The following is a 26,931-nucleotide window of genomic DNA, read 5'->3' as shown; positions in this document are numbered from 1 at the left end:
TCCCGATCCGGCCGCGGCGCGTCGAACCGGGCAGCATCCTTACCCAGAAACGCATCCCTCAGAAGCGCGAAAGAAGGGAAAGAAAGAAAGGAGCAAAGGAAAAAAAATAAATGGAATACAAGCTGGGCTGCTGCTGGTGAATATGTAGCTAAGCATCCATTTAAAGTTTTTAATCCTGTTTTTCTTTTTTTTTTTTTGCTGAGATGAAACACTGAGAAGGACGCGGAACTTCCCGGACCCAGGCATCACAGCACTTCACCTGTGCGTCCGGAGAGGGAGTTCGCTCCGGCGGGGAAAAAAGGCACCTTCATTATTACTGAATCGGGGCTTTATTATTGGTGATACTTAAATTTCAAGCCAAGCGCGCAGGTGATGTGTCCCGTGGGAGCCTTTCCACTCGAGGGAAAGGGCACTTCTTGTCGCTTTATGTTTGACAATGGAGCGCAAATGAAAAGAGCATCTGCTTTGGATTAAACTGAAAAAGCCGCACCAACAGGTATGTATGGGGAAACGTATACATGGTTACTGTATGCTAAGCGTTCTCTTTAATGTTACACACACACACACACACACACACACACACGTTATATATATATATATATATATATATATATTAATGATTGCGTCTAAGAATAATACGATAATACGCTACGATAATAGTGGCTGAATGGCAAGGATGGATATTTGCTGTCTTTCTCGATATGCTTATATCTTGTGGTATGCATTGGTGTGCTTGTGCTTGGAAGGTGTGTGTGTGTGTGTCTATGTAGAACTGTAAAACTGCCGTTGATATTATATTCTGCTACTTTGTGTAACCTACTTTAATTTTGGAAATAGTATATTTATCATTATTGTTGTTGTTATTATCATACTTATAATTAGACAAATAATAATTATTTTTATTATTATAATTATTATTGCATCATACATGAATGTCAAGCAAACTTGTTTTCTTTCTTTATAATTTCTTTGGTGCTGGGTGGGACAAACAACGCGCGTGTGGTCCGATTGCTGCTTTACAGTTTCTAAGCTGCAATTGCTTCTTCATTGCTCCATGATGTCCCTAGAGCAGCTGCATGAATTAATATCAGGAGCACCTTTGTCAGTCTGAAAAGCCATCTCCAGAAAATGCGCTTCTGCGATCCGCCTTTAGCGCCACCTCTGCGCATAAAGTCAGTTGTATTAAGCGCGCGAATGAGCTCCCGCGGAGCGGCGCGCGGAAAGACGCAGTGGAAAAGCTGACACTTAAAAGGCAACTTTCTTTGGGAGAGTATCCAGCGCGGCACGCAGATTTTTAAGTTTGGCTGTCACAAATCCCCTTTACAAAATGGAATTTATAAAACTGCAGCTGTTAACACCCCCCCCCCCCCAAAAAAAAAACAGCTGGAATTTAAAAAAGATGAACACATGAGCTTAATATTATAATATTACAATCTCATTTCAGCTTTGTGAAATACTTGGAAATTCATCTCCACTGCTGAGGACAATCGTTATAGTTCGCTACGTGGGAAAATGTAGCTACATTCTAATCTTACGCATTAGCTTATAAGGCCGTTACATAGGTACATCTATCAATAAATATATCCGATGTTAGAATAGTGGTACATTTGCTTGTAATTTTTATCGCCTGTTATATGGATGAACAGCGCTTCAGGATGGTGTTTAGAGACGAATCGTCTCCATCCCACGTTGGAGCGGCGATTGACGCGCGTTGACTGCATAAGGAACTCAAGGCGAGGATTATTTATCTATCTATCTATCTATCTATCTACCTATCTATCTATCTATCTATCTATCTATCTATCTATCTATCTATATTTATTTATTTAATGGGGGGGGGGGGGGGATCTCTCTTTTTGGGAAACAGGTTGCCCCGTTGGCTGCTGTCTTTTTACTTTGTCCTCCTCTGATCCTGGAAATCGAGGTTATGACACACTATCCCACTGCACAGCACATGCAGAGATGGACTGAGTTTTACAGAATCTTTAAATCTAATGAACGTTCTACAGCTGGTGGATATTTTTGGTTGCGATTCAGCCCTACATTACTAACATATCTACATTTTCATTTATAAAAACGTCCTCATTATCTAACATGCATTAAATTCCTGTACAACATTACTGATCTGGCACTAAAAACAAGTATTGTTAATGACACGCGCCATTTGTTATCCGCATAAACAACAAACAAATATAACGTTGATTAAAGGTTTAAAAGGAGGACAACGTGACGTGAGATACCCGAAACGATCTGTGAGTCAAACCGAATCGCATAAAACAGCACTTGCCACTGTTTTCATTGCCATCGTCTTGAGTCATCGTCATATCATCTTCTAAGAATGGCAGGAGCTTGCGCGTGTCTGTGTTTGTTAACCTTTTAGGTATCTGGTGGTCTTTTAGATATTTGGTGGTGGAGTGGATCGTGGCGGGGAAGCTTTCCATGTGACAGATGCGCCACATGAGGCCAGAAAGGGCCGGTTACATGTGTGGCGGACGTATAAAAATAAGGCAAGCTCTGACGTTTCTCAGCCACTTTAGCGTGACATCTTTACTGACATCTTTTAAACATCCCACAGATCTTGATGGAAACAGAATCATCTAGACAGCTGTTGGCCTTTAAATAGCTACGCTAACAGGGCTGGGGTTTAAAACTCGGCTGCTCCGGATTGTTATTCCGTTACGTATTGATAAATTAGACAGCTAAGAAAAGGTTACTCCTCCAATAAATGCAACTAATGTATAAATAACAGGGGGAGAAAAACCGCACCATTAGACAGATGTTTTGAAGGAATTTGGGTCCGTATAGACTGGATGAACTTATCAGCGAAACGAGGCTGCGATTTCAGCGGCACTGAGCTGTGCGGTGCCCCGCCGTGAAGACCGCGATTTAATTTCTTTTCGGCAAATGACTTGAAGTGCTCCGGCATGGCAGGCCTCTAATGAGAGCGGCTGTGGGGCGAGCAAGCGGGGAGGGCAGCGGTAATTTTGTTTGGGAACGTGAATTATAGGTCACGTTTAAGAGGGCTCCGTGAGGGTCTTCCCTGCTGCTCCTCACTGCTCCTCATCCCCCCCACCTCTCAATCTATCTACCCCCCCCCCCCCCCCCTCACTACTTCATTGTAAATGGGTGTTCCTACAGTCAAGGCCGTCCGGTGGTGGCAATCTCTTGTTGTGAGCTGCGTATCAAACCCACCAGGGTTAATGGTGGTCTCCCCGGCAGGTACAGAAACACTGAAGCCCTCTCTCACACCCATAATATGCTACCATACAATTCTCCGGCACCTTGGTCCCTGTAGTGGCTTTGTAGTGTGACTTGGGTGGAGTATTTGTATGTGAATGTGTCTCTGTTGCTTTCTTGCTCTGCTATTGTTTGGTACTGATGACGGGCAGACTGGAGAGCCAAACAGGTTTGCGTTCTGAAAATTCTCCACCTCTACCAATTGGTTTTCATATGCTGATGCTGGTCTCTTCACCATCCATCCATCCATACACACACCCATCCATCCATTATAAGCTTCCTTTACCTGACAATAGAATCAGCGCTATGCCCCCCCCCCCCCCCCCCACTCTGCCTCCCCCCCATGCCTGTCGTTAAATCGCATTTAATAACAGGTGATTTGTCTGAAAACATGTGACCTACAGGCCAGCGTGAAGGAAAGCATGTCTGAGTGCATGGTATTCCCGCCATCTGCTCACCGGCGCCCCCCGGCTGAAAGGTCAGGCATGGAGGAATTGATCAAGAAAGTTCAGCCTCATAAATGTCCAGGGGAATTTGCTGCATGGGCTGTTAAATCTGTTGGTTCTGAGCTTGAAAATCAGGGAACAGATGAATGACCACTGAGCCCACAGTCTAGCAACTAGAGACCCAGAATGGGATGTACAGTAGGACTCCTTTGCACAGATATCTGTTCTATTCACTGGGAGCTTCCTGGAACAAAGGCATAGCTTGTATTTTTATACAGATATCCCTTTTGGGGACGTGCATATATTTATAAAAATGCTCATATATACATAAAGCTGATGTGGAACTGTAAGGCAGTTTTGTGATGGTGATCCATGATGGCGGAGCGCCCCCTGGAGGCTGATATTCTGTGGTAGGGTGCTCTCTGATATGTGACATAGGGGCAGATTTTAGGATGCTGGCATATGACCATAAGGCAGTGTTTACAGTGCTGACTTACAATTGCGGGGGTGGCCTTTATATTGGTGACTTACGGCTATGAGGCAGCCTTTATAGGCCTGACATACGACCGTGAAACAGCCAGTGAAAAGCTGACTTACAGCCGGGATGCGACGTTTACCAGCGTGAGTTACGGCAGCGAGGCAACAATCCTGACTTTAAACCGTGAGGCATCCTTTACGATACTGACTAATGACCGTAAACCTGCCTTTACGATACTGACTAATGACCGTAAACCTGCCTTTACGATGCTGATTAATGACCGTAAACCTGCCTTTACGATACTGACTAATGACCGTAAACCTGCCTTTACGATACTGACTAATGACCGTAAACCTGCTTTTATGATGCTGACTAATGACCGTAAACCTGCCTTTATGATACTGACTAATGACCATAAACCTGCCTTTACGATGCTGACTAAAGATCGTAAACCTGCCTTTACGATGCTGACTAAAGATCGTAAACCTGCCTTTACGATGCTGACTAATGACTGTAAACCTGCCTTTACGATGCTGACTAATGACCGTAAACCTGCCATTACGATGCTGACTAATGACCGTAAACCTACCTTTACGATGCTGACTAATGACCGTAAACTTGCCTTTACGATGCTGACTAATGACTGTAAACCTTCCTTTTTCAATACCGACTAATGACTGTAAAACTGCCTTTATAATGCTGACTAATGACGGTAAACCTGCCTTTATAATGCTGACTAATGACCGTAAAACTGCCTTTATAAAGCTGACTAGTGACCATAAATCGTGACTGATTGTGGGGGATGTGAAGCAGCTACTATCGTCGCTGTATTTGACCACGGTTTGACCTTTGTAATGGTGACTGTGGGTCAATGTCTGTACTGCAGAGACATGACATTATTCATGGTTACACGGTTCAGGGTTTTAAGCTCAGCTGTGATCACAGTTGACCTTTACAATGCCTCGGCTTGACCGTGGCTTGACCTTTATAATGCTAAAGCATGACCGAGGGTCACGCTGTAGGTCCCTGTGATAAGATCACAGCGTAGCCTTTGGGATGTAGAGACGTGACCGTGAATTAGGGAGGGTGACTGGGTCCCTTTGTGCCACTTCTGATGGATTAGCGGCATGGAGGTACAGGCTGGCATTTCTGCCATCCCAAAGCAGCCCCTAATTTGAACGCTAGATGTGGGGGCATGGAATCTGACTCAGTGCTGCATCTCCCCCCAAAAAATGGTATTGATTTCCCACCATGAGTGACATGTCATTATGAGGTGCCGTTCTGGGCCTTTCTGCCTAGGGTCCCTCCATCCGCACCTTAGACCCAGACAATCTTGCGTTCAGTGAAGGCACAGAACAGGACGAGAGCCTTTAAGAGAATCGCACATCGGAGCTGTTTGGAAGTCGGGCTCTCGTTTTCAAATCACGTAGCCGGCCGGACTTCTCTCGTTTATTCTAACATTCCCAGTAATGAGGCGGCAGAAAAGCTTTCACTTTGGTTTCCTTTGAAATAACAAGCGTACAGGAAACATTCCAGTCCCCTTCCTGTTAAATCTGACCGGCGTGACGTCTTACGAGGATGCGATAGCGGGGGCGGTGGCAGGTAGCTGTGAAACGGCGTCTCGGAAACTAATTAATCGAGGCGCAGCTTCACGAAACAATTACTTTTCAAGGACGAGGCTCATTTTCCCTGGACGGGCTGTGAGATGCAGTCACCGGTGTCTCTGTCACACGCTGTCACGCGGCATGCCGCACCGTAACGTGGGTGCCTCTTTAGATGGATGATCAAAAGAGGAAGGGCCAGGTGAAGGAAAGGGGATGGAGGCGAGGCCAGTGGGTTTCCGTTGGAAGGAGGCGTGGGGCGATGTTTTCGGGGCTTTCTTGTTTATTGTGAGGTATGAGAACAGGCAGCCCAGTGATTAAGGAGCCTTCCTTCTCACCTCGAGATGGCAGCTTCTCATTGTGAGGCTGTACCACAAAAAAATACAATATTAGTCTAAATGATGTTAGTGATCCTCCACCTGTTGTATGTAACAGTAATGTATGACCAGCTTCCTCTTGGAGCAATGCGGTATCAGGATGGAGAGTGCCCATGGTAGTTTTGAGGGCAGAACAAAAAATGATTGAGTTAGAGAGATAACCAATCAGATTATATAGGAGGCAGGTCCAAGCAAGTAGAGGAGGCAGGACCAACCAATCAGATGTCCTGGTTCCGCCTCCTCTAGTTGCTTGCCCCCCCCCCATACAATCTGATTGATTATCTCTGTGAACCAATCATGTTTTGTTCTGCCCTCAGAAAATTTTAATGTTGGGCCCTTGAGCAAGGCCCTTAATGCTCAAAGGTGTGCCAAATAAATGAGACGTAAGAAATCGGTGGAGCTGAAGTTTCAGGCCACGTGGGTTCTGCCCCAGTAGGGGCCACTATAAACCCTGACACAGTCACTTACGCGTAATTAAGGTATATAATTATGCGCAGTTTCAGCTGTGGTTAAGAAGCTGGAGACAGTCATGTGGAGAGTGTGAATCAAATTCTGACAAATGGAACTGCACCTCTGATATGATTGCTAGCCTGCATCGTAGTGATGAATATCCGGTTGTAAAAAATGATTAGTCCAGAACTTAAAATATGTGTCGTTAGCGCGGCTCTCGGTGCCAAATTATGCGAGGCGCGCACCGTCAGCAGGTACGGACCAGGCTGCCGAGAAAACCGACGGCTGGCAAAGAAACGCCGTCGATTAATTATGCCGTAAAGACGGACGGCTGCTGAAGCGAGGTGCGCTTCCTGAGCCCTTGCTGTCGGCGGCGGAGGAGAACCAGCCGTGGCGGTTTCTTCCAGGTCCCCGGCGGGGTTCTACGTGGGTTTGTGGGGATCAGCCAAAAGGCAGAAGCCCGTTTCTGCGAGTTCGCACGGTATGGACCCTGCGGCCGCGTTGTCTGCTCTGCGCATCGCTGATCTGGCATTTTCTCGCTTTCGCGTCTTTCAGGGATTGACGGAATTCTTCCCAAACGAAAGCCGTTTTTTAAAAACTTGTATTGGAACGTTCTTATAATAGTCGGCGGACAGTGATTCTTGGGAAATGGCCGGTTTTGCCTCGGATAACACCAATCGATTCTGTCTTGCTAAAATTTTTCAAAAGTTTCAGTTCATTTTTTTTGATGATGCGAGCAAACTGCATTTTTTAGAAAACAAGGAAATGGGTGACATTTTCCCGGGATGAATGTGAAAGTGATGATGGATGGCAAAAATTTAATATTGGCCGACTTTTTGGGTGAAATCATTAGATTTTTTTTTCCACGTTAGGATTTAGAAATGATTTCTAATTTTACAGAAGCTGGCCCACAATCAGCTTGTTCTTTATCATTATTAATCATAATTTCAAGAATGAAGTATTCCAACATTTTACAAGTTGTCATTTTTACTGCAGTAATAACCAGTCCTGATAAGCTGGTAAGGACCAACAGGTATTACCAGTTTAATGGTCTGTGAAAAGTGCCATTTTCTTGCCACTATATAAATAGTTTGATGTCTAACATGAGTAATTTTTCACGTTTAAATGCTGCAAATTTTCAGAGTGATTCTATAAAAATTGATTATAAGTCACATCTGAATTGTTATATGGAGAAAAGATGATCAAACTCTTCTCCAAACTTTAATTCCAGTCCAGACCAATGAAGCCTCTTTTCCAGGCTGGATACCATCTCAGCCAGTCAGTTGATGGCCTCTGATGCTGATCAATTAGGATGTTAGTTTAAAAAAAAGGGGGCTTGACACTTTGACAAATATTGTGTAAAGAATCAATCAGATCAATCAGATTTTTGAAAAGAAAGGAAACTGAGAAAAGGTGTGAACAGTTTTAAGGCCAAATTCCTTCATAGAGTGACGTGACTCATCAAGGCCAATGTGATTTTCGGAAGAGGCATATTATAATAACTTGCCAACTATAATTACCCATATGTCTGTTTGCTGTGTGTGTGTATGGAGCCTACAGGGGTAATTTAAGGTAATTATGCTCAGCAGTCTTAATGATTATCCATGCGTACATCTGCTTTTCCAGTACAGGTTCACAGAAACGTCTTGAACCCTCAAAAATGACATGTCAGTGTTCTAGTAATGCTGTCCCTTATGGTTTGGTTAAATGAGGTCCCAGGTAACTAAACCCATGTAATTTTGCTGAAGGATGTTAAGGTCAGTCATCCATGTTCATCTTACCTACTTCGGTCATGAGTCCTTGTCATAAAATGTCTCCTGTACTGTTTTTAACAACAATATTTCTCATTCACCATCTGCACCAGAGTTTAGGGTTGTGTGCTGTTGTTAATCCAATCAGGATACACAAACTGTACTTAACTACTAGTATTAGGAATGTCATCTAATGAGTTAATATTAATTATATAATATTAGTGTTATAATTATTGTTCTCTCCTATCTTTTCCAGTCTATGTGCTGTGCTTTTGGAAGGTTAATGAGTGCAGTGTAGATCTCATTCTTAGTGTGATGACTTTTGAAGCACCGTTTAATAGACTGAATGGTGTGCTTGAGTGATGTGTGATGTTTCTCCTCATGTTGGGCAATGTTGGGATGTTGCTGAGGTCTACAGGCCAGAAACTGCAGGCAGTTACCCCGCCCTTGCAGAAATGTTTTGCACACTCCACTTTCATTCAACATGACGCCCCCTCCTCAGAACAAACCATCGCTTCACTTCTTCCAGTTTGACACGTCGCAAGCTGTTCAGATCCTGGCCAGAAGCCGGACTCAAAAAGAGCCGAGAATGTAACTGGCTTCTTCCTGTGGGAGTCTTCCGGAAGCTTCCCTGGTTGACCTGTGGGCGGCACGACAGTGTGACTTGTTCCCCCGCTTGACAAGTTCACTCTGACCTTCCGACCTCCGAATCCACAGAAGATTCCGGATGCTGGTCGGTGTCCCTATAAACTAAAACACTCACTCTGGTTCCTTATGTCTGCCTCGATTTAATCATTCAACATTAAAACAAGAGTTGTTTCAGAATCAGAAACATTTTATTTGGCAAGTACAGAAAACACAAAAGATTTTGCTGCATGTTGTGTACAATTACACATACAATCAAGACAACACAAATAATAAAATAGAGAGAGAGATTAAAATAAAAATGTGCAATTAATAAATAAGCATACAGACATGTAAAGGTGAAAAACCCATATGTAGGGCAGAAAGAGCCTTTGGGTGTCTGGTAATAAGCTTATGAAGTCAATAAGAGTACAAAATTCATTCATTGGTGAATAAGACCATTCATCCATAGTTTACAGTTACTTTGTATTTCTCCCTCATAAAGAATCAAATTGAATCTCACACAATCACACAAGGAACATAGTCTTGCCTCTTATCAAGATTACCTCTTGTTTGTTTTGCTGAAAAGCCTAATTAGACCATTGGTTACACTCTTTGTGTGAAATGGAAAACAAAACTGTGGGAGCAGCTTTCATTCTGTAATTTGCAGGTGGAGGTCTTTGATTTCATGCCAGAACTTTGACTTTGGTGGCCTTTGACAGACACCGGTGACGCATCCCTGAGAGGGAACAGTCACTGTACCTTTGAGTATGTAGTACTCTCACAATCATCCTGTTTCATATATGTGTGTAAGAATCAAGTGCTAAATTCCTCAGAAGACCTGTTAAGCTGTCACCCGCTGGCCAATCTGTGGTCCTCTGGGTGGAGCTCCCGGAAGGAGCTGGTGCGTCTTTAGGGCGAGGAAGGACTTGGCAAAAAGCTGAGGAGCTGGAAACTTCTCCAGCAATTATCGCTGATATCTCGTTAGCGGCAGTAGCGTTAGAATTGCTTGCAGCTATAGTGGCCCCCGACGGCCGATGTCACTCGCTTGTGGTCACGTACCTGCCCCAGGGCTGCTCGTCTGATCACCTCAGAGATTTGAACACTGTGGCAGTCAGGGTGGACAACAGACTGACCGATTGTGGGCGTTTCAGCGGGTCAAGTGGCAATCATACAGTTATTGCAATTAGCATGGGCAGGGCTAACATTAGGTTAGCTTTTCTTCTTGGGTCAAAAGTGATTGAAAGCGAGTTGCCTTACACTCCCCTAACTGCTCCTGGCTGCAGGAGTATGGCCTACCTCTCTGTGCTTGGGCTCGATCATGGTGCAAACCGTCTCATGTTAATTACGATTCCACAGGTCCCGACTTCTGACAACCGTAATTAGCGGCATTATGTAGCTTTAGCCTGTAGCTTTTGTTCTTTTAACACCTGACCACCTAATTCATTTGAACTTCTAAAAGACCTTTTAAAGGAATGGCTGGGCTTTAGCGCTGGTTAGCCGCCGGCTAGCTCCTTCCTGCTGCTTGGCTGGCCTTACGGCCTCCCCCTCTCATTAATTGATAACTCTCGCCCGTTGCCGGGGGCCTAATGCATTTACTGTTCTCGTTTATTTTTTGCCTTTTTAACTCGGATGGTTTTTCTTTTCCCCGACTCATCCTCCTGTCTGCCAGGTTGCGATGGGAGCTGCGGTCCTCTTGATCAGCCATTAGGCCGGGTTATCCCATGTCTGGACTCCAAAGTGTGCCTCTGGAGAGCGTGGCCTCGTGAACACCAGGCAGTGGGGGTGGTGGTGGTGGTGGGGGTGGGGGCGGGGGGGGCATGCTTTTAAAGCTCAACATTCCATCATGAGGAGCCCGAAAAGGAGCCAAAGGACAAGATGGATTTTCAGCGTCTTCCATCTTCCATTAACAGGTGCTGCTGGACAATCACGTTACGGAAATTTAAGCGCTGTTTTAGTTTTCAGACAAAGCAATGCATGTGAAATTTGAAATTATCTTTCAAAACATGTTACTGTTTACTGGAACTTGTATTGGAAGGTTAATTGTCCCTAATCAGCAACCGTTAGCTGTGAATTGCACTGCGACTTTGCAGGGGTTGGTTGTTGGTTGTGTGTTTGAATCCCAGCCCCAGCTGTGTGTGTGAAGCTTGCATATTCTAACAAAATAGGTAAATCGGTGTCTCTAAATAGCATGTAGCATGTTAGTGTGATGGACTGGCATCCTGTCCACGGTGTCCCCTGACTTTCCAGGGACAGGCTTCCCATAATCCTCTGTCGGATTAGTCGTCTCATTTTGATCTTTGCTCAAAGACTGACGGGGAGTGTCATAATGGGACACTTCTTCCCTTAAACATTCCAAACGCTGGTACATCTCTGCCGTTAATCCCTGATCCTGGCTCAGTCTCCCTCTACAGTGCAGCGGATTCAGGAAGAGCGGATGGATTCTGAACTCTGCTTTGGGAGTGACTGAACAATCAATTGAGGAAATATAGAGGCAATTACAGCATCTCCCCCTCACTGATAAAATAACTGCAAGGGAGGGGACATAAATAAATAAAGTCAGATAAATAAATGTACTGGGGCAGAAAGGTCTTAGCCACTGTGACAGTGGTGTAATTAATGAGCTGTGTCAGATGGCCCTAATTAAAAGCAGCAAGGTCCACCGTATCCCTTTCAACTATAATTTCGAAGGATCCAAAAGTTTTATTTTTCCCACAGTAATAAAAAGTTGCATTCAGAAGTCCATAAACTGTATTACACCTGAAGGTGCCATGAGATGATTTACAGAGGACCCGGCGGGCCGACTTTGAAATTATGCTAGTCAACAAAAGATCCGACGTTTGAAGATTTTATACGTCTGTCGTCCCCTTGGCGGACGGCATGATTAAATCTGTCACTTTGAAAAAGGGGAATTTATATGGAAAGGAATAGTGTTTTTACTGGGGATGTCAGGTGCTTTTCAGATTCTGACGAAAAAAATACAGCGCATAAGGCCTACTTAGGAAATATATTGCCTCCGTCTATCATTAGTCATTAATGGCGGATTCACCGTAACGCAGCGGCATGGGATTATCATCGGTGACGCAACGGCATGCAAACCCTAACAGAAACGTGTCTTTTTTTAGAAAGTGCTGGCCTGGGAAAAAAGAGAGTGAGAGGAAATAAAGAAATAAACCTTCAAATAGCAGGAGAAATCGGGAAAAAAACAATGAAATATCGGCAACACACGGGTGAAACGAAAAAAAAAAACAACATAAAAAGCAACCGGTGGGGAAGGAGCCGAGGGGAGAGGGCTTTATTCACTAGCAGCTGTCAAATAATAAAGGTTATTAAAGGCGGAAAATCAGCCCGTTTTCCAACCCATGAAATTATTTTAACAGCGTTCACGGCAATTAATAAATGAGGATCCTGTTCATCGCATCAAATTAAATGGAAAATTAGTGTACCCTGCAAGATCATCAACAGTCCGATTTCAAACGCGTGTTCCTTCATTAAACGTAATTAGACATTTACCCCTTTGAGCGCTCCTTCGTTTGGAAACGCCGTCTCCGGTAGTTCGGAGTTCAGAGTCGTCTTTATGTAAAGACTAGCGACTGCTCCAGGGTTTCAGGAATGGAAATGTATACCTACTCTGCAGAGGCTAATTATGTAAGCTTATGTATGAACTTTAAAGCAGTTTAAATTGCCTTTATATACCATGTGACTGAATATTCCGTTTTATTTGTCAAATATTTTATGACATGCTTTTATTGTATTATTTTGTTGTTTTTATGTTGTTGATTTTATGCAAGATTATACAGGGGTTCTAAAATTAATCAATATAATGTAAGATGTTGCATAATATGTACCAAATCCTTTTACTTTTATAAATAATTGTGTTATCCTAATCCTCTCCCTTAAGAGGATTTTCTGAACATTTAAATTTTTAATAGAAATTTGTTTTCTTGTGATAGCGTATTTGTGTGACTGTTCGGCTGCACAGTTTTCTTTGTGTTCTTGTTTAGGCAGGAAAGTTTGAGGACAACAATAATCGCTCTCTGTGTAAATGCTTATTTCCTGGGCCTGGTGACTGTGGCCTGTAGGTAAGCTGGTGATCAGTCTCAGTGCACCTTATCCCTAGGGGAGCCGCATCGTACGATTCCTCTGTTGTGATTCATACTTTTTACATTGATTACCTGTTGATGTCGAGATTCTCTGTTTGACTTTTGTACATAGAAATTCTTATTCGCACCATCCAATCCGTTACAGTAACAGGACAAGACAGCACAACACAAACCAAAGGCAGTCAAAAAAACATCAAAGTAGACCTATAACTAGGAATAAAACAGGTTTGTGACCATTCCGGAATGCATTCGTCAATTCCAATCCAATTCAGAAAATGGAACTGGAGTTTAAATCTCCCTGAGATTCAAATTCAATTCCAATTCTGTTCCCCATAGTTTATTTACGATCTCAACTCCAGTTCCATTTGCTGATTTGGATTGGAATTGATGAATGTATTCCGGAATGGCCCCAACCCTGGAATAAAATAATATGGAAAGCAAAGTGCAACGTGCAAAGTAATGCTCTGTCCATTAATGTGTACTGTGCCTTTTAGAGTTGCTGGACTGCAGAGGGATATAAATATTTTGATCTCTTAATGTAAAAATGAATATCTCTGTAAATTTTTAAATATATTTATAATGATGTTCTGTAAAAATACTTTTGAATTTTGAAAATGCCAGAGATGTTATGTGTTTTTAGCATGTAACTGGTGCATGATTGTTAAATCATACTGTTCAGTATGATGAAAGGATTTTTTTGCTGCCGTTATTAATAACTGAATGAGCTTCCCCAAAGTGTAAAAAAGACAGTGGTCTCCAGCAATGTTTCCTCTGCAGTGTGTTGATCATGGATTTCCAGCTGTCTAAAATTGTGGCTGAGGGGGAATTGGATGAGGGAGGGGGTGTGGAAAGATCTCTCTGGTTCCTCCGCATGTCCTCTAGTTGCGGCGCATCCTACGGACGAGTCTGCTTCACTTTCTGCTCTGCTGCAGAGGGTTGTGTGTGTTCTCACTTCATGAAGCAGTTCTGCCTTTGATTTAAGTCTCCGGGTTACCTAATGGAGATGTGGCTACACTGCCGACAAGGGATTCGAGCCGGCGACCTTCTGATTACAGTCAAAGGGGCATAATCTGCTGCACCACGTACTGCCCCCTGTTGGAGACCATGGAGGGACACAGCCATGTCCTCATAGCTATGGTGGTGGCCATGCTTTGGCACGGCATATTTGCTACGGTGATTAATTTCTACGGTGACAGATGACGGCTACATGAGGCCAGATGGGTGAAATAAATCGGGTGGAGGAGGCCGGGTTGGCAGATCAGGTCTCCGAGTAAAAGCCCTTTTACCCCCTGTGAAAAAAAAATCTACGTCCCTCGGCCAGAGTGACAGATGGATCAATCCATCACCGTACTGCGGGGGGAGTTCATTAAAGTCTGCGAGATGACCGGCACCCCGAAACAAGTGGGCTGCAATGGGACTGATTTGCACTCGACCGTCGTGATAAAGCCCAGATGGAGGATTTCCCCCCCCCCCCCCCCCCCCCAAAATGTGGTTGGAACCCTTCAGTGATGGATGACCTCAATCCCCCGATGGAGACATGAGATAACCCACAAGTTTTATAGGGTATGTACTGGCATAAAACTCACCACTGCTGATAGGGCCGCCATACCCAAAGACTAGCTCCTCATTTATAATTAATAAATATGTTTAGAAATACATTTTACTATTAGTTTAGTCTTATTTTTCTCTGCTGCAGCGTAGCTGAAATAGTATCTATGTGTGCATGCACGTTAGGGATCGGCTCATTATGATAGGGGCAAGAGAGAGATAGTAGGGGTCAAAGGTCACAGGCCGCCCATGGAGCCAGATGAGTTTCCTGTGCTGATGTGCAGTAGGTGCAGGCGTGCGATCTGCTCTCCCTGCACGAGCTGAGCGGCCCGAGCTGGCCCAGTGCCATCGGGCCAGACGTTTGACTCCCTGGTGAGAATAAACAACGGTGGTGGGCGGAACAGCAACAGCAAACCCCTTGGATGCCTGCACTGTGGCTGGGGGGGGGGGCGGTGCGGGGTCTCGGGCTAAACCCTCACTGGACGGCGGGTATGGACTCACGTCCCCTGGGTTTTTGAAGCGCTGCAGCACAAATAACACTCTCGCGAAACGCTTAAAAACCTTCTCTAGCGCAGTGCATGGAGGGCCCTTGTTCCTGTGTGTGCAAATAAGCCTGCCACCCGCTCTTATCGTGCCGGGAAGCCTTCCTGGGCAGCGAGCACCCCCGAAGCTTATTTGGTATGCTCCCTCATGTCTATCCTGCGTGATTCGGCATTCCAGTTGCCCTCAAACCTCCCCAGGTACCATTGCAGACCCGACTACCAAAGGACGTCCCCGCCTGGTTCCACTCACCCTCCCTCGCTGACCGGGGGGGATGTTCTCCAGCTCTGGCTGAGCTGAAGCTTGGCCAGAGTGGTGTGTCATGGGGCTTTGAGGTGGCGTTACGTGGCCACCCTGCCTCACAGTTGTGGTGTTCAGACAGCGTTAAGGGGGCTTCCTCACCGTGGCGATGCTAAGCAGTAATGTCCATCAGGAAAAGTGCCCGTTAATAGAGGAAATGCTTTTAGCACCATTAAATTCACTTAGGGGATAATGGGGAACCTATTATTCTTTTTAGACATTCATCTATGAGCGAAGCAGGGTTCATAAGCACCAGCTAGCTATAAAGAGGCGCCCTCTAGTGGTCATTCTGCACTGATTTTTAAACACTGATACATTTGCTCTTGGCTTCTTGGAATTAGGCCCAGAAAGAACAACGGAAATGAAAAACACCACCTGACCCGTGTCAAGAGGAGTGTCGGGAAAATCACAGGCATTTTTTCAGAGGCTTATATGCCTTCTGACTGTAACATGGATGATTCTTGAAACACTGAGAAAATTGGTGTTGTGTAACGTGCTTGTGGTTTATTAGTTTATGAGAAGTCGGTTCAATCACCAGATGGCCATTTAAAACCCATTTTCAGTGTCTGTATTGTTTCTGCTCTGATTTGAATAGTTATTTGAATATTACTCAGCATTGTGTCTACAGAATGAAGAGCACAGTGTGCGAGGAAAGATATACATCCACAGAGCTTCATGCTCTTAACTTTGGGTTATAAATGAACTGAAAATGAGAGCCTCAATGGAACATTTCATGAAATCTCTCGTTCTTCTCTGGCAAAGAGTCAGAGTCATCAAGCAGAGCAGCTCCTGGTCATTTTCAGACACAACAGTCATTTGTGATCAAAAGTTCACCAAATAAAATGCAGCATATTTTCTTGAATCACGCAGTAATTATGCCCAGGAATTGTCCGTATTCATGCAATTCTCGGAAGTCGGTGACGTGCATTTCTGAAATCTGTGTTCCACTTTATGTAACTGACATCATTTAGAGCAAAAGAAAATGGAAGGGAGGGGCACCTGGGGGCCAATCCCATTTGAGGGGGGAGTGGGCACCCTATGACTGGCACACGATCAGCACCTATGAGCCACGGCGGCCACAGACTTCAATTTTAATCAGAATGTGTGAAATATGCTACAGTTCTCCTACCATCTTCCTGGTTGTGCCAATTCTGACGTTCTCTAAGGACCTTCTTCTATATATTGAAATATACAGACATTTAATAACTGAGCAACCTGCTATATGACTGCATTAACTCTGATGTATAGATATCGATGCAGATATACTGCGCTATTTTTGCTGTTTGACTGCTGTACTGTAACACGGCTGGCCTGCTAGAGGTCTTTTTGGTGAATATTTGATAACTATATAGATCTAGGAAGCGGTGCTTCACCATTTCATTGGATTCTTCTTGGTCGACACAAATGTTGATTTCCCAGTTTCCCTGGTTGAGCCGGCTGACGTCAGTGATGTCGACAAAGCTGAAGTCATTGAAGATTGTGAAATGGGGGGTGGGGGGGACCATCTGCGGGTGAAAGCGGAGGAAAAGCAGAGGAAGGTTCCACATCTGCTGGAGTCCGTTTCATCTGCCTGTTTCTGCGTACCATGGTACCTAGCAGCGATGTCCCCCTGTTAGCGGAGCCAACGGGCGAACAAAGAGCCAGTGCTGATTAGTTTGAGTCTAGCAGCAGGTATAGGGTCCACAGAGAAGAAGTTCTGGCATTTTTGCTGGTGGAAATTTTGACTAAGCCAGGCCTTGCCCAGAGCCAGGTGACAGCGCTGCCAGGGGTCATTCTTCCCTGTCCTTAGAGTGTGTCCCTCGCAGAAGTCAGGGTGGTCATTGGCCTCAATCCTACTGAAGCAGCTCCCAGGTACAGTAATGCTATAGTACAGGTGGGTCCACATGTAGGTTCACCATAACAGCACAGTTTGCATGAATATTCCATCCATCCATTTTCTTTAACTGCTTGTCCTATGCAGGGTTGCTGGGGGGTCCAGAACCCATAACAGAAGCTAGGCACCAAGCAGGGAATAACAGGGGGGGGGGGGGGCAGAGGAAACGACATGCAACATGTAACATGCAAACTCCACACCTTGACCCGGGGCAGAGATTTTCCCAAAAGTACTAACCATGTGGTGCGTCTTAACTGTTAGCCGTTAGCTCGGGATGGGTCACGCGGAGTCACCCACCATGTGGTGTATATTAGCTGTTAGCCGTTAGCTCAGGTAGGGTCACGCAGAGTCACCGGCCATGTGGTGCGTCTTAGCTGTTAGCCGTTAGCTCGGATAGGGTCACACGGAGTCACCCACCATGTGGTGTATATTAGCTGTTAGCCGTTAGCTCGGATAGGGTCACACGGAGTCACCTGCCATGTGGCGTATATTAGCTGTTAGCCATTATCTTGGCTAGGGTCACGCATAGTCACCTGCCATGTGCTGCGTCTCAGCTGTTAGCCGTTAGCTTGGGTAGGGTCACACCTCATCTCAACGATTTACATATGTTTTTTTTCGCCTGTAAGGGGGACGATGCTCTCCTCTCTCTCTGTACATTCACGTCCGCTCTGCCATTCGCCAGCCCAACTGGCATTTATATCCCATAACCGTCAAAGTCAATAATGACTAGCTGGGTGTCGCCGTTGCTGAGCACGAAGCTTGGCAGCCTGCCGTGGAATCGCTTTTCAGCACCTCACAATATCTAGTGTCTATCACAGGCATCTTGACGGTCTTTCTCTTGTCCCCTTTTGTGCTTTGTTATTTCACAATAGGTAAGATATTCAAATGTTTAGCCTTGAGAAACAATGGGCAATACATCCGATGATAGCCGTTTGTTTGGAAGTCCAGCAGAGCCTCGCTTCAGTCTGTCAGTAAACAGGTAAACATCCTTTGTCTCCACAAAAGAGTCCCATATCTCAGTGTCAACACATTTTATGAAAGCAGGCAGACTTTCATTGACGCTGCTGTCGTTATTGGCACTATTGATGAGGGAACTCGAGATTTTTGCTGCCTTGAATGTCTCTCCAAACATGAGAGGCACGTGAGCATACAGACGACATTTGCACAGTATTTCTGGATTGAATTAAAGGCTTGAGTCATAATTAAACTGTACGGGTTTGCTGACCTTGTATATATGCTTTGGACATCCATGAGAAAGCAGACCCTTTTGTTATGTCGACTAAAGCATTGTTAAATCCCCTTTATTTCCTCTAGAGGAAAATTAATAATCCGATAAGGAAACGTTTGCTCAGTGTTTCAGGAAACTGGAGCTCTGACTTAAGCTGGATATGTAGGATATTTATACAATGAACGGGCAGGTGTCAAAGAATTTTGATTCATGCATCTAAGGAGAAAAAATAAAGACTTCAAATTTGAATCTTGGGAATTTGGCTTGGTTCTGGGTGGTTATTATTCCTTGAGAAACCGCACGGAAAGTTCCATGTTGTTGTCGGCAAAATCCAGCTTCTGATCATTGGACACAGCCGATCTGTGCTAAGTTAAAGGCTGGGTAAACGACAGTCGAACGTTACTAAGGATGCTTTTGCATAGTGCTGTTTACAAATATGCTCTCAGTGTGAGCGATTTTTAATAAATATTGTAGTAGCGGAATAATCGACTTCGGTCCAGGGTTATGTACCTCTGTTTCTGCAACATGATACACTTTGTTGCAGTAACTTATCGGTCTTGCCTGGATGAGTTAATGACTGCTGCCACTTTTGCTACTTAACTACCATGCAGCAGAAGTGCAAAGCCGGATTTCTTACTTCAGAGGAGAAGTCCGACGTGATTTGGTTTCATGCACGATACTGGAATGGTTTTTCGATGTTTTCATAAATATTTTTTTACCAATACTGTACCTTGCAAAACTATGTAATTGTTTGTCCTGGCTTTCTCTAGGGGCCCCAGCTGAACACTCAGCGGCCCCTGGTTGGACCCCTACTGTCACTCACCTATTCAAAACTTATCATCAGCTAATGACAAGGTTGCGCCCTCTGTATGAATGAAGGCCATTCTTATGCCCCCTACCTTAAAAAAATCCAGGAATCGCTCCCTGGTTTTGTCCTTCAGTGGTGCCGAATTTTGTCAGTCCTACAGCACCGCCCTGGTGGGCTAGACACAAAATGCGCTGCCCTTCGGAGGTTGAAAGGAGCCATGTTCCTGTCCCCAGCCCTCTGTCGGCTTGTGCTTCAGTTTCCGTCGTTAATGTGCGATTCTGACATCGCGGCTTTAGCAACATAACTCAGCAGGTGTCAGGCCAGCAATGGTAACGGGCTGCACTTCCTGTTGGGGTCATACAAGCTGCAGAGGGAATAACTTTGTTTCAAGTATTACTGCCTAATACTTTTAGAATGCTGAAGGACTCGATTCTGGTGGAATGGGAAATGGGCACGGCAAGAAGGATCCGGGACTTTATTTGTGGAGGAGTCAGGAGAGAACTGGTTCGTGTTCAACAGAGTGGAAACACACAAGAAAGAAAGTAGGCAATGGTCAGTGGAAAGGGTGCCGGTAGGGTGTGGGGTCAAATATCAGGATCTGGGTGAAGTTGAGGGAGCAATCTTGCTAATAAGTCACAGGTGAAGTGGAGGAACAGGCTCATCATCCCCACATTTACAAGATATGCTCACTACTCCTCGACTATCCAGCTAAAGTCATATACTATGCAGGTAAAACCATCTTTAGTCTCAGTACTAAATGTTATGCATTTGCAAAACAATATTATGCTTCCTTTATACAAGCCAAATGGCTGTGAATTGTAAAAGTAACAAAAACATTTTTATTGAGCCATTTGCCTGAATATAAATCGGCACGCTCACAACTCCTATTGTCTAGAAATACTGCATTATACACGAGGCTGCCTGAAAATCGGCACGCGAACAGACCTGCAGCTTTATTATGTATCATCATGCATGCATTAGGCATCGCATTGCATGCATTACAGAAAATAAATGAACTAATGCTGAATGCATGCCATTGAGGTTCGCTGCCTCGGATGTGAATAGCTTCTGTTCTTCGATCCTCCTCCAGTCATTTGTGGCATCTGGGCAGATGAGTGGTACCCGTCGGGGCATGTTTAATTCTTGGGGAATCCAGTGTGAATTCTGCGTCTTTTAGGTGTGATGCGTTTTCAAAAGTGCCACATAATATAAAATGGAACTTAATTGATCTGCGCGTGGGGAAATTTCTTTGTCCGGTAGCAAATAAGAAATACGACAAATGATAATGTAAACAGAAATAAATACGACAAAGAATAATGTAAGTAAAGAGACAATAAATGCATAAAGGGAAATCAGTAATAAAATAAGCCGAAAACTAATAGATTAAATTAATTAGAGAACTGTGCAAAACAATGTACTACTATGGTAAATATAGTGCAGCTGTTGTGCGAATGACAGTTGTGAAAAATGGAATATGTACCTTCATGGTGTGTTTGGAGTCTGTACATGCTGAATACCGCAAGGGGAGGTGCGTGAGGCTCAAATTTGAGTGTCTGGTTAAAGAGACAGATTAGTGATGGGCACCTGTGCACCGATTAAAGCAGACTTTGGCTTCCTTCCTGTAGTTTTATTCTCTATTGCTTGAAGAACAGGAAAGTAAAATAAAAGCTACTGGCAGAGATTCTGAGGACGCTTAACAGAGGCTGCGGCACGTAAAGGACGGCGCTAGCGGTTAATGCCCGCCGCGCCACAGCTAGCTAATGTCAAACTCTGTCGGTGGGCTTGAGGCCCTCAAAAGTAGCGAATACTGACAAACCGCAGAAGGTGTCAAGGTGGCACTGAGCCGGCGGCCTGCATTAGACGTCGTCGAGGGGCTCACGTGCGCTGAAAGGGCTACAGAAATTCTTTGATATACCCGCCAATCTTGAATTGAGCGAGACTGAGGAGTTATAGCCCCTTTATGAGGATTTGAGAAAGTGGAGAAAGAAATCGACAAGTATATATATGTGACAGACCTTGGGATGCTAGCCAGCACTCGAGATTTGGAGGGAACATTAAGGACTGGCTGTTAAAAGCTGGCTACACGGAGAGGCTGTGAAGAGAAGGCGGGACAAATATGCCCAGCGAGCAGAGCGACGTCTAGACGTAATGTCGGGACAATCAAAGGCAGCTCGGGCAAAGCTGACGCGTTTCGGTATGTGACCGCTCTTGCTATTGGCTGGAATCCTGTCGAAAATGACTCAGCAATTAGCACGTCGGGGGCAAAGTCAGGCGCCCCACAAAGAGACAAGACAGGTCAGTGGCTAAGAGAGGAAAAGCCCACTGACGCAAAGCGAAAACCGACCTGCGGTGTGATACACGAAATGGATGAGGACTAAGAGTCGATGTCACTGGATGGCATCACAGCGACAGTCGTTTGTCTTCTTCCCATTTATTTCCCGAACACAGACACTGTGATTGGAAAGACAGTCTAAGTCTTGGTACATATAACAAGAACGAATCACAGCCATTCTGCAAAAAAGCAGGCTGTACACATTCAGCTTGAGAACGTCTTGATATCGATAGCATCGCAGGAGGAGTGAGTGAGCGTCATCCATCAACGGTGGGGCTCATTAAGGAGTCTATAAAAATGTCTTTGAGGCAGATGTTTGACAGGAAGCTACTAGATACAGACGGATGCCAATCATCAGCCCGGTGAGGCCAAGCATCCACCGGGCTGCAGCTTCGCAGATGAAGGGCTTAATGCTCGACTTGCACTGGCACTAACAAGGAGGAGTCAAGTGAACTTGCAATCTCTATCGATTTAGGGCCATTAAATAAAACCTTGAAACGAAATCGGGTTCCTCTGCTGGCTGACGTCTCACCTGACCCGTCAAAAGGCAGGAGTTTTCAGAGTGTGATGTGGCAAAGAGGTCCGTATGATCCAGGCTGATGTCCGGGTGAAAACAAGTATGATGATGAATCAATGGCATTTGCTCACAGACGTCAGGAGGAACATTGTACTCGATGCAGACAATGTCTTAACCAGAAGATGAGGGGTGCTGTACATTGTTGTCGACATACCATGAGCTGCGGGTTTCCGTAGTTAAATTTAAAGCCCTTACAGCTGAGGTCTCAAACTAACAGCCTGTGGGTCAATTCTTCGTTTTCTATCTTGTAATTTTTTCATGTAAGTCTGCAGACTTGTTTCCATATAGATTAGCAGAATAAAGACGTATGTTTTTTGTTTTTTTTTTGCTTTATCTCGTTTCCCTTTCAGCTCATAAAAATAGCTCAGGTGCCCCCCCTTAGGAGAAAAGCTCTTAGATAGTGATCCGCAGATCATTTGAGTTTGAGACTCAGAGAAACCAAACCCAGAAATGTGAGGGTGTGCAAAGCTTCCTGGGGATGGTCAAATTTCTCCTAACCATTGGTGAACTTCCTGTCTGTGAACTTCACTAGGATGTCAGTAGGACTTTGTGCCTTAACTGCAGCTGGGGACTGTTTCTTCACGTTGGAAGAAAATGGAAATATGTGGCAGGGGTGAGAATGGCGTGACTGAGAGACACTAGTGCTGGAGTCAGAGAGGTGGGATGTTGTTGTGAAACTGTGTCCTCACCTTTCATTTTATTCATTTGCTCTTTCTCGTCAAATCCTCCATGACACCCCCACAGACATCAGTCGTCAGTCGCTGATCATGTGATGCACTTCCATTTTGGGTTTCAGTTCTATAGTGTCAGTCTTCCAAGCATTTATACTGCAATACCAAGCTTCAAGCTTACAGATTTGCAAAAAAAGGTGGCATCACTTACTGTAAGCTAAAATGCACTGTCTGGGAAGCTAGAAACAACAAATAAGGATGACACATTTTGAACAGTCTGACATTTCTGAAAAAAAAATTCCTCAGCCTACATGTTGTGAATTCTGTCAAAGGACACCTCACGTACGTCTGTGTAGAGCAATTTCCCAGACCGCAGCACTGGGGATTCGCACGGCTGATATGCACGACAACTAAAAAGCTTGAGAACATTCTATTTTATTAGAAATTATGACCGTCCCACCCTGAGACCTCCCAACCGGTGAATCTCACATTCGGTATTGCTGGGGAGGCACATGCGCTGGGAGACGCGCTCTTTTGATTTCCACTTTCATTATACTTTCCTCTTTTTAGACAAATGAGGCAGCCTGTACTTTTAGTCATACCGCTGCGACTGCTTCGTAGATCACCTCGCGTCGTGCCGCACACCTGAATGTCACAAGCATCCAGATTTACCGCTGCCTGGAATCATGCATTTCCCTGAGTATCTTTTGAATAGGATGCCTGTTCTGGAATCAGTGAGCGCCTGTGTTTGCGTGGATTTCCTGTCGCTGCCCCGGATTTGTTCCTAAATGGCTCTGTGTGTGTGTTTGTGTGCTCCGTGACGGACTGGCGTCCCGGCAGTGGTGTGTCCTGACTTTCTGAGCCCAGTGATGATGCTCTTTATTACTTTATGTGTTGATCCTCTGTTCAGTGGAATATTCCGCTTAAGTCAATTTTTAACCGAAAGTTCTTTACTTGCCTGACTAAACAAGCATATTACACAATGACCCAAAGGATCTTCTGATCACTTACTCTGTACAGGGACAAATGGGACATGGAGCATATCCCAGGCTACACACAATCATACTCTTCAGGAAACTTAGAAACACCTTTTAGGCTACCTGCATGTCTTTGGACTGCAGCAGTGATCCCGGCAAACATCTACGCATTCAGCAGCAGTGGGATTCAAGTCCCCAGCCGTAGTGGTGTGAAACTCTAAGCCACCGAGCCAGAATGCCCGCCTGTTAAATTGATTTCATTTAAAGGAGTAGAGTTTAAGATTTCAGTCCGATGGTTCATAGCGCTCCCTCGCCACCACGCAAGGCTGTGCCACTGGGTGCAGGGGGCCTCAGCTAACGACCACACTATGCTCGAGTCTCTTCCTGCGCCGAAAATTACCTTTCGCTCGATACTTCGGCATGAGTTCAAACAAAAACAGACAGAGAGCATTGCTTCCTGTGGCTCCTGCCATTTTTTTGCTCGCCGTACTCCTCTGCCCCCCCCCCCCCCTCGAACCCACTCACCAATATAAATCACAGAGAGAGCCTGGGGTCCGTCCTCCGCGCCTATCTGCTGGGAGTCTTCAAGCACCGCCGGGATAATGAATACCCTTCGGATAATTAGATAGTCGCTGTATATCTGTCAGAATGGAGGCCGTCAGAACAATAGCTAACATGGAGGTAGCGGGGGAGGGCAGCCTTCCCTGAGGTGAAGGACAGATGTTGAGGGTCTCTTCGTTAAAATGTCCCATGGCATCTGGCTTCCGGCTCTGTGGGCTACTGACAAATCGCTAGTTGTGCGTGTGAGCACCACGTAGCTTCGACGCCCGAGATGAGCCGTCGGACAGATGTTCTGCTGGATGGTGGACTTTTCAAGTGGTAGACCACCGAACCGATCAGCATAAAAGGTGCCTTGGTCCAGTCCATGGAGACCTGGCAAGGTAAAGGTTTCGATGCTAAGCTGACTTAGCAACCTGAACTGGGCTGATACCTTCTCGAGAATGCTGAGCGCGACTGAGCTGCTCCTTGATGTTCAGCACGACTTTGTACAGGTTTGGATCCATGTATATTTCAAAGGATGCAAATAAATGCACAGCCTGTTTAATCAGAGCCTGGCTTGGCAAGAACCGAACCGACTTCTCCTTTGCTAAGGTTAAAGGCCAAGGTAGGCTTTGAAGATCACTACGGGTTTCTGCACGACTTTCGTCCTTGAGTGGAATCTACGGCAGCCCAGGGTAAGACCTCACCTCTCGGTACCGGCTTGGCGGCCTTCTGTCAACGGCCTTTGTATGATTCATTGGTCAATTATGTGAGCTTCCGCCTTAGTGCTCAGCGACAGGACCCGTCTCTTTGCACAAAAGTAAGCATTGCGTAAGAGCCAGCAATGGGGAAAGAGAGTCAAAGCCCAGGGGTTGGCCAGTCGCTTGTTTGGGAAGTGGGCTAAACCAGCTGGTGACCAAGCGCACAATAATCTCCCCTGGTGTATGCCTGGAGGCATCGCTGCTATAGGTCGAGGCAAAGCTGGATTACATAACCAGGGCTGTGTTTGCTATTAGCTTAGGTCCATCTAGAACAGGAAAGTGCCTTTGTTTGCTGAGGCCTGGAGCTGTTGTGTAGTAGAATGGGACCCTGCGTTCAGGTCGGGGTGGGAAGGTGGTTTATCTCCTGAGTTTTGACTCCCACTGACTCTTGGCATGTGTGTGTGTCTAACAGACTTCCACAATGCCCCCATGCTGGCGGGACAACTTGTCACCTTTCATCAGTGACGCTGCGGCGTTTTCTCCCATAATGCTTTGTTTGAGTATGGCAAGCCTCTGCCTCTCACGGTTTAAATACTGCAGCAATTGTCTTGTTTCCTCCTGGGGGCGATGCATCGTCCCGGCTCTGGCGGCGGGTTTAAAAGGCGGCGGCTTTTACGCATTCATGAGGCGGCAGTGCTTTTCAGAGATTGCTCCGGAAAACGGCTCTGCCATCGGCGATCGGTGCTGCGGCGTTCTGTGAGAGCGCCGGAGATAAAATTATATTGAGAGGAATAATCTGAGGGGCCTGAAAGGTTCTGATCCACTCCGTATTGGGGAGAATGGCGTTGTCTGATCGCTGTGCGGCTAAGCGGGTTCAGCCGGGGCCTGTCTGGTGGAATGGTGACAGGAGGCGAGATGGATCTCAGGAGCTGTGTGATTCCCGCCCACTTAATCCCCCCCCCCCCACATCTTTAAGCAACTACGTTATGAGGAACATGCAGGGGCGGGTTTATTATTTCCGGAGCCCCACTCCAGAAGTCATGTACATAGCTGGCAAGTAGAGTCAGAATAATGTATCTAGCTGGCTGGTTAGTAGAACATGCTGCTTCAACATCTAAGAAGGAACGTGTTTATTTAATATTTAGTGTAGTGACTGTGTTTGGCCAACAGGGGGCCCCCCAAAGCTCAGGGGCCTCATATTAATGCATGGATTGAGTGGGGGTAAACAGCGCTGCTGGGTATAAGGGTAGAATGCGAGGGTGTTTCTTCGGGGGTGTGTACAGTGGAGGCCCAGTTTGTTCAAGAGCTATATTCTCTTTCCCGTGAGCGTAAATGGGGTCGTGAATGAAATGGAGGATTGAAAGGTCAGCCGTGTTTTTTTATCCTCCAGGAAAAATTCGTGCTCTTTGGATTCTGAGGTGTTTTGAAAAAGTACAGAGAGATGCAGCCCACGATGTCCTACACGCACAGGATCGGACACTCATTTCATTAACCTGCAAATGCCACATTCGAAACAAAGTACAGCAACTAGCCGAGTATAAAAATCGGAGGAGGTGCGGATTTCCTCGTGTGACGTCTACATCTTCTTTTCCCCAGACTAAGCGCTTTGCAGTTTGCCCGCGAGGATCTGGTGTGATATATTACTGCCGTGATTCTCCATTTTCCTTACATAGCTGAAAGTGGTGGAAGGCTGGTCTGGAGTGAATCTGCGTGTGAGTCCACGACTGTGTGTATGTGGCGTCTTACCAGACCATGGTTAGTAACCGCGG

At 45.4% G+C, this 26,931-nt stretch overlaps 1 protein-coding gene and 1 long non-coding RNA gene across 2 annotated transcripts in view; both read left to right on the top strand.

The window, feature by feature from the left end:
• Positions 1-26,931, top strand: part of LOC111855220 (chemokine-like protein TAFA-2) — an 80,785-nt gene continuing 53,854 nt past the window's right edge. Inside the window, exon 1 of the mRNA XM_023834024.2 lies at positions 1-496. The gene's annotated coding sequence lies outside the window, so the exon portion shown is untranslated. The remainder of the gene's footprint in view (positions 497-26,931) is intronic.
• On the top strand, positions 6,650-9,115 carry LOC140579526 (uncharacterized). The gene is made up of 2 exons (XR_011983512.1): positions 6,650-7,070; positions 8,870-9,115. It is a non-coding gene; the product is annotated as an uncharacterized lncRNA (long non-coding RNA).

Source organism: Paramormyrops kingsleyae, chromosome 18 (genome assembly GCF_048594095.1).
Source record: "Paramormyrops kingsleyae isolate MSU_618 chromosome 18, PKINGS_0.4, whole genome shotgun sequence".
Lineage (NCBI taxonomy): Eukaryota > Metazoa > Chordata > Actinopteri > Osteoglossiformes > Mormyridae > Paramormyrops > Paramormyrops kingsleyae.
This window is presented reverse-complemented; position numbering and strand designations above follow the sequence as displayed.